At 50.3% G+C, this 16,389-nt stretch overlaps 1 non-coding gene across 1 annotated transcript; it reads left to right on the forward strand.

Annotated features, from left to right (window-relative positions):
- Positions 1 to 6,987: 6,987 nt before the first annotated feature.
- Positions 6,988 to 7,060, forward strand: Trnat-agu (transfer RNA threonine (anticodon AGU)). The gene has a single exon. It is a non-coding gene; the product is annotated as a tRNA-Thr (tRNA).
- Positions 7,061 to 16,389: the final 9,329 nt, after the last annotated feature.

Here is a 16,389-nt window from a genome sequence, read left to right on the forward strand (position 1 = left end):
AACAGCTTCTCCGCCGGGGGTCCGAGATCCCGATGGATAAGGGTCTGCAACCGTTGTCCGGAGGGATGCTGTCGAAGTGAAGTGTTCGGCAGACGCTCGACTCCAGGCCTGGGCTGTACGACACTGTGCTGGAGCTTCACCGGGCGGGTCACTGGACGAGTAGTGGCTCCCTAAGAACGTCTCTGGCTTGGTCAGGCAAGCATCAGAACAACACAGGAAGACACAACCGCATCGCCGGCAAGTGCGAAGACAAATCCACGCTGAAGCTCTACCAGGCTTTTAGTTGCGAAAAGTACGCGAATAACTAACTACTCTAGTTATATTTTTGCCCAGCAGTACTTTAGACAAGTGACAAACCTGAAAGGTGACATTTCGCTTGATTGGAAATGTCCCACACAAAAAAATTGCAATCGTAAAGGGCGAAACCTGTTCCAGGAAAAACAATGAAATTGAGAAAGTCAGGCGTCTACAAGCCACTTCTCGCGCTGAGAGCTGCGATTCGAGCTCTCATCATTGCTCCGAGCTTTCCCTTTTTTTGTACCGTACTTTAGGTGCACCCGTTCTCTGAACGCTGCTGCGACCGCGTGAGAGGACACCGGCCGTTCGCTTCGACAACAGTCGAGCGCGCGGAGGAGCGAACGAGGTTTTCCAACGTTCAAACGAGAGGCGCGCACTCCTTTTTGGAGGCGGCGTTCCCTTGGCGCGAAGCGAGCTCACTGCTTTGCCTCTCGGCGTGCCCGCCCTGAAACGCGCGCCACAAGAACGCGCGGAAGTTTTCCCTCTATCCTTTTTGCTCGCCTTTTCGCGAACGCGTTCGGCAAGCAAACGCCGGAACGCGTTTACGTTCTCTCCTCTAGGCTGGTCGGTTCCCGACTTCGGCTCAGCCACAGGCGACACCGGAACCTCAACTAGCTCAACCGATGTTGGCCTATCATCGGGAGGAGCATCAGCTTGGAGTGAAAAGGGCACGACGTGCTCATTAGGCACCTGGTAGCTTTGAGCAGTCACTACCTCGTTGCCCCTCGCGCTTTCGGCGGCAGCCTCAGCACGCGAAGCCCGAAGCGTGTTCCCGTTCTGCTTCCTCACTGCCAGAACTACACTACAACCAGGCTGCTCCGTCTCAAAAGACGGCTCGGCCGCCCCAGACACCTGAATCTCTACGAGCTCAGCTGGCCGTTGCTCGAGGTTGGTTACCTGAGCTGGTGGCAGGGCGGAATCGGCTTGCTCAGTGGCGAGACCGTCACGACTCCCAACTGAACCGTGCAAACCGTTCGCTGCCTCGGCTGCAGGCTTTGCCACCACATCGCTCGTTTCCTCACTACCGTCCGAAGGAACAACCTCCGTTTCAGCGGACTCGTGCGGCGTCTCGGAAAGCTCATCGTTTACGCATTCCTGCGAAACGTCGCTATCTCGCGAAGTGTTCACGTTCACGTCAGCAGCCGTTCCCTCAACGCTGCTGCGACCGCGTGAAATGACACCGGCCGTTTTCGACAAAGGCCGAGCGCGCGGAGGAGCGAGCGAGATTTTCCAGCGTTCGAACGCAAGGCGCGCACTCCTGCTAGGAGGCGGCGTTCCCTTGGCGCGATGCGAGCTCATGGCCTTGCCTCTGGGCGTGCCCGCACTGAAACACGCGCCACCAGTACGTGCGGAAATTTTCCCTCTATCCTTCTTGCTCGCCTTTTTACCAACGCGTTCGGCAAGCGAACATCGGAACGTGTTTACGCTCTCTCCTCTAGGCTGATCGGTTCCCGACTTCGGCTCAGCCACTGGCGCCACCGAAATCTCAACTAGCTTAGCCCATATTGGCCTAGCGTCGGGAGAGTCAGCTGGGAGTGACAAGGGCACGATGTGCTCATTAGACGCCTCGTAGCATCCATCAGTCACTACCTCGTCGTGCCTCGCTGTTTCGGCGACAGCCTCAGCAAGCGAACACCGAAGGGTGTTTTCGTTCTGTTTTGCGGCTGTCAAGGCTACACTAGATCCATGCTGCCCTGTCTCAGACGGCTCAGCCGCCCGCGATACCTGAATCTCTACGAGCTCGGCTGGCCGTTGCTCGAGGTCAGCTACCTGAGCTGGTGGCAGAACGGAATCGGCTTGCTCAGTGGCGAGATCGTCATGACTCCCAACTGAGCTGTGCAAACCGTTCGCTGCCTCGACTGCAGGCTTTGCCACCACATCGCTCGTTTCTGTGCTACCGTCCAAAGGAACAACCTCCGTTTCAGCGGACTCGTGTTGTCTTTCGGTAGCGCCATGGTTTACGCACTCCAGCGAAACCTCGCTATCTCGCGAAATGTTCATGTTCAGACCGGTAGCCATTTCCATGGCGTCCCGCGAATTTGAACCGTCCGAACACTCCGCCGAGATCTCCAAAACAAACGCCGACGCATTATCGCACTCAGTGGACAGGCACTGCCCTCTGCCGCCTCTGCCGACAGTCTGAGCTAATGCGCCGTCGTTATCTCTCTCAGCAACCTTGACGCGCTGCGGGGCAGCAACGCTCGCTTCCGACTCGCGCTCCCGAGCGTCTGCTACTTTCTTTTCGTTACCGTGGCCAGTTTCTCTATCCACGACAACGAGGTCCTTTTCGAGCAACTTTTCTAACTCGGGCTTCGCTTCTTCCTGCTCGAGTTGAATTTTGTGCTCTAGGTGCTTGTTCTCCCGTTGGAATCTCTCTTTTTCGAGCATCTTTGCTTCCTGTTCAAGGCGCTCGAACTCGAGGTCGTACCATCGCATCTTTGCCTCGTGCTTGAGCTTGCGTTCCTGCTCTTGTTTCTGCCACTTGAGCTCCTGTTCTCGCTTTCTTTTCTCGCGTTCCTCACGCTGGCGCTCAGCCTCTGCCTCTGCGGCCTGACGTTTCGCGGTCTCCCTGCCATTGATCAGCTCAATGCATTCCGACAGCTCCTCATCGTCAGCCCCGACAGCGAGTATAGCCTGTATCAGCTCTGGCTTTCTCAGCGCGTCCGTAACATCCAAGCGCAACTCTTTTGCAAGCTCCAACAACTGCGGTTTTTTCAACGCCTTCAAATTCATGGCCGGTCTAGAGTACTGCTTTCCCACTGCTCCAAAAATGTTTTGCGCGAATAACCCACGCGACAAAAACACGCCCTACCAGCTATCCTCAGAAGCCTGGTAAAACTCAGTGAAGAAAAGTCCCGCACTCACCCTTGACCGCCGTGAATTCTGCGAAGTCCGAAGCCGCCTTGACGTCCGTGGTGTTGGGTCTCGCACCGCTGGCCTCAGGTGTTACGAAGTTGCCATCCGACCGCTGCCAACCAGTTGTTGCGACCGGGCGGGGGCACCCGATCCGAGCTCCGTGGCCTCCGACATACGAGTGGTAGCGTGTATGATGCGAGCGGCCAGCCGCTGTTGCAGCCGTGAAGAAGTCCAGAAGCCGTAGGCTAACGTAACTGTTTACTTCATAGCGAGAGGTGAGCCGAAGCCAAAGAACAATGCCCCGACGGGCGAGGTTACAATACAGGACTCGAGCAGAGCGACAACATCGATTCGCTGCTCTAACAGGAATGGTTTACAACGCTTGGGAGCTCTATTTATACCCGAAAGCGGTAACGGTCAAACGCCAACACGCTGGAACACGCACTACACTCTTTCCAGAGTTCGTAAGCTGTTCATAGCCTCGGGCACGTTGAGTCCGAGAGAGGGGAGAGAGGAGGACTCCGTTGCGATCACCGGGGCCTGCCTCTGTGTCCTTGAAGAGCGTGGAGACGAGCCGTGCAGGCAGCCGCCGAATGTGCAGAGAGCGAAGCGTCTGACGAGGCTTTGTCGCAACTTGTTGCCGACATGATTGCGCCTGTTTTCGAAGGCGCACGAGTGGCTTCGCCGCACAGCCGAGGAGTGATGCGGGGAAGTACTGCGGCGCTGGCCCATTCGTAACAAGTGCTAAACCGAACACATCTGTAGGCGGACCTGTAGGCAGACCGGCCGGCTGCTCCCAGCGCGCGTCTTGCCACCCACTGTCTCGAGCGCCGCGCGTCGTTCTCTAGCCGCGGCAGCATTTGCACTCGCAGCGCCTGCGTCACGTCCATGGTCGCTTTTTAATTAAGCGAGTCACGAGGTCAGTACGTAAGGGCATTCGCAGATACTGCCGGTGACGCGGTTTCGACAGTGCTACGGTAGCTCTGCTCTGTGATATCCCTCCGACAGTCCCGTGGTCAGCTTTGTTCACAAAAAATCCGTCGTTTCGCGGCACCCGCTGAAACGGAAACTGCGACTGGACGCATTGAAAATGCCTTTAATTAAACAACCGTCGCACGCTGAAGCAAATGAGGTTTCTAAAGGTGATAAGTAAGTTACTAGCTACTTAGCAAAACAAAAAGAAAACAAGATGCAAAAAGTTTGTGTGAGGGCTCCTTTAAAATAGATTGGTGGCTTGGCGAGCAAGCAATACCATAGTTGAAGGAAGAGGCTGATGGAGAACACTGCGGGTGAAGACACACATCTTTTTTATGCAGACAACGGTGATTACATCCAGGACACAGCAAACCAGGGAAAAGAACACACACACGACTAGTCAATGCACACCAATACCACGAAAGAGACCACGGGATATGTACAATCTACCGCAGTGCAGTCTCTTCTCGTCGATGGGGGGGTCGAGGAGCTAAAAGGTAAAGGTGGAAAACGGAAAAGAATGCTGCCAACCCTCCCGTTATGAATCGGCCGTTGCCCGCATCCGGGAATAATCGTTGACCTGGCTCGCTGGCACAGGTCCGGCGGCTATCACTGGATTTCATGATCCTGGTTGTGCGCGCTGCGCGTCCACTTGTAATGCAGTCACTGCACTAGTTAAAGTGTGGCCCTTGGCTTGGCGACTGCTGTCAGCACATTGTTCGTGGACGCGCGTTAGCTCGCCCAGATGTACGAGGCTCCCAATAGGTTGGCGCGACAAACTGGTAGAACACTGCTCGGGAGAGTAGACGGTCGTATCACAGAGTTCCTCGCGGCTGCGTCAAAATGGGCGGTCAATACTGCGATCTCCCGAAAACCACATGCCGCTCTACGTCAATTTGGTTCATTCTTTTTGACCTTCTGCATCGTAAATGCCACCTCAGTGTCACTGCAAGGTGGTGACGGCGGTGGCTGGTACCGAGGATGAATGGGAGATTTTATTTATTTCTTTATTTTTATTTATTTTTTATTTGTTTATTATTTATTAATATTTATTTATTTATTTATTTATTTATTTATTTATTTATTTATTTATTTATTTATTTATTTATTTATTTATTTATACTGCAACCCATAAGGGCTATGGCAGGAGGGGGGAAGAGGCTGGTACAAAACACGAGGAGTAAAATTCGGCGATGTAAAGTACTTCAGCAAAAATTATACAATGAATAAACCCTAAAGACATGGTGGCAACGAGCAGAACGCGGCGAACATAACAAAAAAAGAAAATGGGCAACAAAAACAGTCAAAGCGTATTTATAGATACCGAGCATTCATATGAGGGCAAAGAACGTGTCACCTGGTAAGTTACTTCACAGTTTAACAGTTCGTGAAAAGAAGCTAAATTTAAACATGGTAGTACGGGCGTAGAATGGTGCCATATTAAAAGCATGGTAGTGGCGTGCTGAAGAAGGCCTGGAACACGTTAAGTACAGTTTTTTTAAAACTTTCACGACCATTGGATTATAGAGCGAAGTAGCTTGAGCGATTCAGTGCTCCCCCGTGACGAAAGTGGAGATAGGTTCAAAGACGGTAATGCTGACGTAGGTGAAAAAGCAAAGCCATATCACCTCAAAAAATCTCATGACCGGTGTCTCTACCGCTTCAAGTTGTTTGATTTCGCGCTAGTTTTAGGGGTTCCGTACAGGTAACGGGTGTTCGAGCACGGGAAAATAAAGGTTTTGTACACAGCTAGTTTCGTGCACTAGGGGCCACAGACAATGTACTCCGGTGGTGACCAAGTGTTTTTAGAGCTTTTGCACTAACCTAATCAATATGATGGGACCAGGACTGGGTACGAGTGAAAAGCACGCCCAGGTATTTATATGGGTGAACTCTTTTCAGGGATAATCTATTAAATAAGTAGCTGAAATATGAAGGAAATAATTGATTAGTAAACAGCATGAACAGTTTTTGCAGTTGATATTCATTTGCAGGCATAGCACCAGTTGCAGAAGAATGTAAATGACTAAAGACAAATACGGTCACTCAGCAATTGAATTACTTCATATCAAACGAACGTTTTCCTCGAATCAGAAAATCGGATAATGGGGAAACGAGGGGCTCGGTAAAATAAGACAGAGAATAAGGGTTGGCAGTCAAGAAAACCTTGGAAAGCAAAGGTGAGGTTGTGGTGGGTCACAGAAACAGATGAAGAATTTTTTGAGTGAGAAAGAAAGGGGCGAAAAAAATTCCCGCCACGTGGGATCCGAACCCGTGTTAAAAAGTATGCCCTCTTCACCCCGTGTAATCCCAGTGGCGATGGCTAATACCACCAAGTGCAGGAAACAAAAAAATGCCTTCATATAAATACCTGAGAAAGTGCTGGGGAAACAGCCCCGCCGGTAGCTTAGTGGTTCTCGCACCAGACCTGTATTCATGAGGTCGTGGCTTCGGATCCCACCCGGCAGGCATTTTTTCACCACTTTCATTCTGTGTCAAAACATTCTTCATGTGTTTCTCTGACCCACCACAACCTCCCCTTTGCTTTCCGAGGTTTTCTTGACTGCCAACCCTCATTTTCTGTCTTATTTCACCGAGAACCCTCATTTCCCATTTTCTGATTCGCTACATGCTTAGCGAGGGCCTCTTTTCTGGCAGTCTTGGTGCCAAAGGTAGCTTAAGAGGTTCAACGCTGGTCGACCACTCTCGACATGTCCTAGACACTCGACCGACGACCCGGGGGTTAAAAGGAAGGTCCCCTTCACCCCGAGTAGTCAGAGTTGCGCTGGCTCCCCCCCAAGTGCAGGAAACAAAAAATACCTTAACATAAATGCCCGAGAAAGTGGTTGGAAAACATTCCCGCCGGTAGCGTAGTGGTTATCGCACCAGACCAGTATTCTGGAGGTCGTGGGTTCGCATCCCACCCTGCGGACTGTTGTTCACGACTTTCTGCCTGACTAAAAATATTCATCTGTTTTTATGACCCACCACAACCTCCCCTTTGCTTTCCTAGGTTTTCTTGACTGCCAACCCTTGTTTTCTGTACTATATATATCTATATCTATCTATCTGTCTATCTATCTATCTATACATATATATATATATATATATATATATATAAATATATATATAGTTAAGAGAAAAGGTTTCTGGCTATGAGGTTAGCTGTACGATAGAGAAGTCAAACTGAAAAACATAACAACATTTATTCTAACGTTTCGACCGGGGGCCGGTCTTTTTCAAAGATATATAGTATATATAGTACTTTGGAGACGGTAGCGGCTTCAGACCTCCGCCAACGTTTCGACAAGGGGACTTGTCTTATTCAAGGCATCGGGGTTCATCTCTGGCACACTGTTTTATAGATCCAGATTGAGTTGGAGAGAGAGGGGGGACGTTGTTACGAGCGGGGCCGGAAGAAGGACAGCAGAGTTGGTCAATGGTCGGTTCAAAGGATCGAAATAGTGAGAGAGAAACGGCGATGTGGTTATTGCGACAGGACCCCGCAAGAGAGAAACAGGGAAGACTACAAGACGGTCGGGGGAAACACGAGGGGAATGGCTTAAGCTGGGCTGCGGTGGATCCGGGTCACCTCAAAAGAGGATTCCGGGAAATTTGGGGAAGAGAGAGGCGTCTTGGCGGTGCGATTGCAACGTTACTGAACTCTGTGTAAAAGAGAAAACTCGTGAACAACAACAGCCCGTATAGTCCGAAGAATTCCGGTTGCGGAGGGCAGTGTTCGCAGAAGAATAGAAGGGGTATGCGCAGGTAAAATCCGAATAACAGGGTCCAAACAAAAGAGAACCATCCCGTTGGTCCACCCGGAACAAACAAAAATAACCCTCACCGAGCGGACCGGACGCCTTCCCCTCCAATCCCGCGCTTTCCTTAGTGTTCTAAAACTCGCCGGCAAACAAGCACACTACAGATTTCATCTCAACACCTATTCCTCTTACCTACAAACCAGGAAAATCCCCAAAGACCTCCGCCTTAAAGCTATTTGTTCCCTTGGAGTGGTTTCTCTTCAACTAGAATTTAAATCGCAGGACACTTTGAAGCGTGCATCGCTTTCCCTCCTGGAAATCTCACAGAGCACTGTGCCAAACAACGTAGTGTTTTAAGTGAGCAGATTGAAATCATTCCAGCTAAGGCGTTGCGCTGCTGAGCACAAGGTCGCGGGTTGGATTCCCGGCCGCGGCGGCCGCTTTTCTGATGCAGGCAAAAAGCAAAAACGCCCGTGTGTACGAGATTTCGGCGCACGTTCAAGATCCCCAGGTGGTCAAAATTAATCCGGAGCCCTCCACTACGGCGTGCCTCATCGCCTGCGTTGCGTCGGCGCGTTAAACCCCAGAATCAAAAAAATCAATCAATGAAATCATTCCACATACTGAGCAAAAGTATACTGCTCTTGACGCCCTTAGAAACCGTAAGAAACACGGGTTGTGCACGAGACAGAGTTAAATTTGAACGTGACCAGCTCCTTTTGCCTAGAACACATTGCAACACTGAACCTCTGTTCTCGGTAAGCCTTAAGACGTGGCACAAAATCATCTAACGTACCCCGCAGACACATCAGAATCTTCTACGTTGGGATTTTTTCCTCCCGCTAATAATCAAAATGTAGAATCTAGCCCCCACTGATCTGACACCTGTTCCCCAACATAATTTTGTATCCACCTCCCTCCTCACGTGTAACAGCAACGTTGTAGATTTTTCAGATACATTATCGACAACCGAAAAAATTATCCTAGAACGAGGCCCCATTTTCTGCCTTACCAACAACCACGTGAATAAATACCACTTAAAGAAGGATCTCACGGAATTTTCCCACAGAATGAGACTGAAGAAATTCTTTCCGGATAATTAAGCAAGATAGTAGTGAAATCAATGACCACGCACTCCGTGCACCAAGCACTTGGACGCCAGATGCCGAGGAATTTCCAGAACTCGATTTGTATAAAAAATCTGTACCAAAGAAATATTATAGACAACAAAGAAATCAAATAAACGCAAGAACTCTACTCCCTCAGAAGAAGTCACTCTAAATACCCTAGCAGCCAGAACGGACATAATCACTAAACATGCAGACTAAGGAGGAAGCGTTGTCATCTTACCAAATGGAATAATATAAAGATCAGCCTATAGGCAGCCTAACAACCATAGCCTCTAGCAGCCTTTAGACCATGATCCCAGCAACGAATACAGTCAAACGATCCTTCGCATTCTCAAAGATCTCCAGGCCAGAGAAATAATCACCACAACAGAACTAAACTTCGTGAGACCGACAAACAAGCAAGCAGGATGTTTCTACCTCCTCCGCAAAATCCATAAAGTCCCCACAGAAGCATTACACTCAGCTGACATTCCGGGCAGACCCAAAGTTTCTAACAACACCCTTACGGAAGCATTGTCTGTGTTTCTCAATCACCATTTGGCAGACATTCCGACTTCTCTCCCTTCATTTGTTCAGGACACCCCACACTTCCTCCGCATAATGAAGCAATAAACGATGGTGGGCAAATACCCAACGACGCCCTTCTGGTCACGCTCGATGTCTCCGCTCTCTACGCGAACATTCCCATCACCGAAGGAATAGAAGCTATATCAAAGGCCTTAGCAGAATACCGGCACCAACATGCGTTGGGAGTCTACATTACTTTACTAAAATTTGTTCTAACTCTCAACTATTTCGAGTTCAACTCATCTTACTACTTGCAAGTTTTTGGAACCATTATGTGCCCTTCTTTCGCTCCCGCCTACGCCAACAGTTTTATGGGACAACTTGAGTTTTCCCTCTTAGAGACTTTCCCCCTCAAAACGGAGGTTTACCTTCGATACATAGATGACATCTTGATAATTTGGGAGCATGGCCCAACAGCCCTAGGAAGTTTCATTTCGCATCTTATTTCTTCGCATCCGACCATTAGGTTCTCATGCCAGTAGTCGGATAAACAAGTTAACTTTGTAGACACAGCTGCTGTTCTTGACAATGGTACACTGAAAAATACGCTTTATAGGAAACCAACGGACAGGCAACGGTACCTAGGCTACACTAGTAATCACCCACGACATTGCACACAAGGTATCTTTGAAGGACGGGTGACGAGACTTAAAAGAGTATGCCGTTATAACACAGACTATATAAAACACCTAAAAGAACTAAAGTCCACCTTGGCAAGCAGGAATCACCCGGTCAGTTCGCTGGATATGGCTTGCGAAAGAGCATCCAAGCTAGAAAAGGACGAAGTGTTGAAGCAGAAACGTCGAAACGAAAGCTCCCGACCACCACCCTTAACAACCAGATTCTCAAACGCGCTCCCTAACATTAACAACATCCAGCAGAAATACTACCCCAATCTAGCCAGTAGTCACCCACATAAAAAGACGTTCCCGGGAGCCCCAAAAGTTGCAGAAGAAATAAGAACCTAAAAGACATTTTATTGCATGCAAAAATTGGTGCTTCCAAGAAACCAGTCATCAGCCCTTGCCTACGCCCTTGATGCAAGGCCTGCAAACATCTGCAGACGGAATGCATTGTCAATAGCACTGCCAGCCAATACGTTCGCAAGAATAATTCAAGCTTCACGTGCAATTCTTCAAACATTGTGTATATGTTAATATGCTCATTCTGTGAAAAGCAGTACATTGGAGAAACGAGTCAACCTATGAACTTATGCCTGAATGGACATCGGGCCGACACTCATAACAGTTCTTCCATACCAGTCGTGCAACACGTCAACCAGGCGAATCACAATTTCGATGATCTCAAGCTCTATATTCTGCAGTCAAACGTTAAGTCTACAAGGGACCGGAAATACAGAGACACGTACTTAAATCCATAAATTCATCTGCCTGGAGCCGGCTGGAATCAATACTTCGAAAGGCAGCTTAGAAACCTTATGGTATCTGAATCCAACAGAAAAATATTGCTCTTACAAAAAGTGGGCATCTCCATTCGCTACAACCCTGCCTGCCCATTCCAAAAGCTGTTATTGAATACAATTCCCGTGCTTTCTTTTTTCTTTTTTTTTCCTGCTGTCTTGCTCCTTGACGATGTCTATATACCACGAGCACTCGCCTCGCTCGATCTTCGGCATTTCATCTTACTACCTGCTTTACACACACACATACAGAAAGAAAAAAAGTAAAAAAAGAAATAGAACAGAAAACAAGTCCTTGAATATACCGCAAAGCTCCCCGTGGATTGTACCTGCGCATACCCCTTATATTCTTCTGACAAAACTGGCCTCCCTAATCGGAATACTTCGGACTATACGGGCTGTTGTTGTTTACGAGTTTTCTCTTTTACACACAGTTTAGTAACGTTGCAATCGCACCGCCAACACGTCCCTCTCGGCCCAAAAGTTCCCGGAAGCCTCCTTTGAGGTCACCCGGCACCACCGCAGCCCAGCTTATACCACTCGCCCCCTGTTTCCCCGACCCTCTCGTAGTCTTCCCTCTTTCTCTCTTGCGGGCTCCTGTCGCAATAACCACACCTCCGTTTCTCTCTCACTATTTCGCTCCTTTCAACAGAGCGTTGACCCACTCTGCTGTCCTTCTTCCGGCCCCGCTCGTAACAACCTCCCCAATTTCTCTCCGACTCAATCTGGATCTGTAAAACAGTGTGCCAGAGATGAACCCTGATAAAGTGCCTTGAAAACGACAAGTCCCCTTGTCGAAACGTTGGCAGAGGCCTGAGGCTGCTACCTTCTCCAAAGTATTACTTCTATCTAATGACCACCTTCAACGCCCCCTCGTTCCCTCTCTCTCTCTCTCTCTCTCTATATATATATATATATATATATATATATATATATATATATATATATATATATATATATATTTATATATATATATATGTATATATTTATATATATATAGAAGAACAGATGTGCACGCGTAAATGACGAGGGATGACCAGGAGCCATTTGCGACCTTCGGACGAATAGTTTCGGCGGTAAAGGAGTTGGTCACGGACAGAGAAATGGGCAGCTTGGCGACGGAGAGAGCGAGGTGCGGCTGCTGGCGATGGACGGGACAAAAATTCCACAATGGAAGTGATCCACGGATCCTTTCGCTGTTCAGCAGCCATGTCGGTGATATCAAGGGGGGCCAGAGTGCACTCCACAGAAGATAAATCTTCAGCGTCGGATGGTAGAGGAGACCTAGAAAGGGCATCTGCGTCTGTGTGCTTGCGGCCGGACCGGTATACCACTCGTATGTCATGCTCTTGCAGCCGGAGGGCCCATCGACCGAGGCGGCCAGACGGATCCTTTAGCGACGAGAGCCAACAAAGGGCGTGGTGGTCCGTCACCACGTCGAATGGGCGCCCGTAGAGGTACGGGCGAAATTTCGTAATAGCCCAAACGATCGCTAAGCATTCCTTTTCGGTCACGGAGTAGTTAACTTCGGCTTTTGTAAGGGTACGACTGGCGTAAGCGACGACGTACTCCTCGAATCCGGTCTTGCGTTGTGCGAGTACTGCGCCCAGGCCCACACCGCTGGCATCGGTATGTATTTCCGTGGGAGCGCTGGGATCAAAATGTCGCAGTACCGGTGGGGAAACAAGAAGGCGGCGCAACATATTGAAGGCGTCCTCGCAGGCGGGTGACCAATCGCCGATCTCGTTGTTACCACCAAGGAGCTTCGTCAAAGGCGCAATGATGGTGGCGAAATTGCGAACAAAGCGCCGGAAGTAAGAACAAAGTCCTATAAAGCTGCGAAGTTGTTTCATTGTCGTCGGTTTGGGAAATTCCGCCACGGCGCGAAGTTTTGCTGGGTCAGGAAGGACACCATCTTTTGACACCACGTGGCCTAGAATAGTAAGTTTTCGAGCTGCAAAGCGGCATTTATTCAAGTTTAACTGCAGGCCGGCTGTGGCAAGGCAGGTTAACACTTGTTCTAGGCGGGTAAGATGCGTCGCAAAATCAGGGGAAAACACGACTATGTCATCTAAGTAACACAAGCATGTTTTCCACTTCAGGCCGCGCAATATGTTGTCCATCATCCTTTCAAAGGTTGCTGGCGCATTGCAAAGCCCGAAGGGCATGACGTTGAATTCGTACAGCCCGTCAGGTGTGACAAAGGCTGTTTTGAGACGATCCGCTTCTGCCATAGGAACTTGCCAATAGCCGGACCGTAAATCCAGAGAAGAGAAGAACTCGGCTCCTTGCAAGCAATCGAGGGCGTCATCTATGCGAGGAAGCGGATAGACGTCTTTCCGCGTGATCTTGTTTAGGCGCCGGTAGTCCACGCAGAAGCGAATTGAGCCATCTTTTTTCGTCACAAGTACTACGGGAGAGGCCCAGGGGCTTGTCGAAGGGCGTACAACGTCGCGCTTGAGCATGTCCGCGACGTGCTCATCAATGACTTGGCGCTCAGTGGGCGACACACGGTATGGCCGCTGTCTGAGGGGTGCGTGGGAACCGGTGTCAATATGGTGCGAAACACTGGATGCCCGGCCCAATTCGACGCGTTGGGCATCGAAAGAGTCTCGGAAACGATGCAGAAGAGCCAGAAGCTCGTCTCGTTGCGCAGGAGCTAAAGCGTCGTCGAGGGAACGTAAAAAGACATCGGAGTCACAGTTCACACTAGGCCCAAGCGCGGCGAGGTGCAGTGATGCAGCGTTCTCGGATGCGTCGACGATGAGATGATCGTCAACTGGCTCGACGTGGCCAAGACATTCACTGCGAACCAATGTGGCGGGGCATGACGACGGGTTTGAAACGAGGATTGTACCGAGACCAGAGCGAATTTCAAGGACCGCGAAAGGTAGCGGCAAACATTTGCGGGCGCTGAACAGTGGCGACGGCGTAAAGAAAACGGTGGTGTCGGACAGACAGTCACAAGACACGGAAACAAGCACTGAGGTGCCGGGAGGAATATTGGTATCATCGGCGGCAATCAACTTGGCGGGACGTTCGGGGATAGCGATGTCGTCAAACGGGAAAAGTTCAACCTCAGCACGAGCACACCGAATGATCGCATGATGTCGTGACAAAAAGTCCCAACCGAGGATGATATCGTGCGAACAGGAGGCCAAAACGATGAACTGGATGATATAGACATTTTGCTGGATTGTAACTCGGGCGGTGCACGTGGCCAATGGTTTCACGTCTTGAGCATTCGCGGTCCGGAGGGTGAGGCCAGAAAGCGGAGTGGTGACTTTCCTCAAGGAACGACAAAGACTTTCACGTATCACAGACACAGCGGCACCTGTATAGATAAGAGCGCTAGCGAAAACACCTTCTACGGTAACGTCAATCACATTGTTAGGCGAAAACGGAGGACTTGAGTAGTTCGACGTGGGCGCAGTTGTTGCCTCCGGAACTGCAGCCGCTAGTTTCCCTCAGCTGCGGGGTTGGCACGTGGGCGCATCGGGGAAACGGAGCGGCGACGCGGAGAAAAGGAACGGCGGCTTGAAGGCGTCGAGGTCGACTGGTCAGCTGAGTACGAAGGTGGGGTTGCGCTAGAAGTAGCGGGAGCGAAAAGTGGTGGAAATCCATAGGCTGGGAACTGGTAGGCGTCAACGGGAGATTGGGGTCGACGGCGACATAAACGTGCCACATGTCCCGGAAGTCGACAAGCGAAACAGATTCGGCGGTTGTCTGGGGTGCGCCATGGATTCGGGGTCCGAGGCGCCATGCGAGGATACGGCGCTACTGACTGCTCCGCGGGACATACAAAGGAAGGGAATGGTGCCAGCGGCGGTCTTGTGGCGACGGAAGCGTAGGTGAGCGGGGCTTCGACGTATTGTTCAATAGGCGACACGACAGGAGGTGCGACCGACGCGGCCACTGGTGAAAGGGTGGATGCCGGCGCAACTGACGGCTGGCGTAAGGAAGGGATCGTCTCGGCAACACGCTCTCGGATCACCCGTTGGACGGAGTGAGGCAACGTGGAAGGGGGCTGTGGAGCGCAGGGAAGCAGGGACAGCTGACGTGAAACCTCTTCTCGCACGAACTGCTCGATATGAGGTAGAAGAGCCGAGAGGTCAGGAGAAGCAGCCAATGCCGACAGCGACCCACGTTGCGGTTCTTCCCGCGAAGGGCGTTGGCGGGTGAAAATGCGCTGCTTGCGGAGCTCGTCATAGCTCTGGCACCAGTTCACGACGTCGCTATTAGTCTGCGGGTTTTTATTCAGCAGCATTTGAAACGCATCGTCCTCAATGCCCTTGAGAATGTGTTTGATCTTATCGCTTTTGGCCATAGCTGGATTTGCACGCCTGCAGAGGTCGACGACGTCCTCTATGTAGCTCGTAAATGTTTCACCGGCCTGCTGCGCTCGCTCACGCAGCTGCTGCTCGGCCTGGAGTTTGCGAAGTGCCGGTCGGCCGAAATCTTTCGTAAATTCAGCTTTGAAGTCTGGCCAAGTAGTGAAGGTAGATCCGTTGTTGTTATACCATGTCTCAGCCAGCACCGTAAAATAGCATCCGACGTTAATGAGCTTCATCGTGTCATCCCATTTATTATAGGAGCTCACCCGTTCGAAGATTGAAAGCCCGTCTTCCGCATCACGGTCATCGGTGCCGTTAAAGAAAGGCGGGTCTCGTTGCCGGAGCGTACCGGAACAGACGATGGGCTGCTGGGGTGTAGGCGGCATGTCGTCGCTGACCGGGAGTCTTCTGCTTCGCAATTCCAGGCTGTCAGGCCTTGCGGGGATCGCGATGCGGCAACCTCCACCAAAAATGTGGTGACGTTTATTGACACCTGGGCACGGTCACGTCGTCAAGTCAGGCAGAGTTCGAGCGGACGTAGGGAACCGGGGCTGAGGTTCGAGCTGTGCGAGGACACACTTCGTCTCCTTCCAAAAGCGCTGCATGGCACATAACCTTATCGGAAGATTGTCCACCAACAGGACCTGACAGGACATAGCCACTGGAAAAGTGTCCATCTGCTATTGTTCAGGTTCTTCGCTACAATATATATAATTTTATCCTTGAGAAATGTTAAATGGAGTGTTGAAGCTTTTCATTCCAACCGAGCGTGTAAGAAGTATTTTATTTTGGTGTCTGTTGTGGCTTATCCCTGGGGTGTCTTGTAATCGCATTGTGATCCCCAATGCTGGTGTTCACGGAGTGCTCGCGTCCTTCCTGTCTTTTCGCTCATGTTTTTCTTTGCTTCTCTTTTTCATTGTTTCCCTCTTTTTCTTTTCTTTTTTTTCTATTTTTTTGGTTGCCCCGGAGGCACGGCACATACCGGCGGTCGCCTCTCTCTTCTTATTTTCATGTTTTTAAAAATTGCCGTGCTCCGCCATATTTTT

Source organism: Haemaphysalis longicornis, unplaced genomic scaffold (assembly GCF_048455015.1).
Source record: "Haemaphysalis longicornis isolate Haplotype H1 unplaced genomic scaffold, Haemaphysalis longicornis Haplotype H1 scaffold_157, whole genome shotgun sequence".
NCBI lineage: Eukaryota > Metazoa > Arthropoda > Arachnida > Ixodida > Ixodidae > Haemaphysalis > Haemaphysalis longicornis.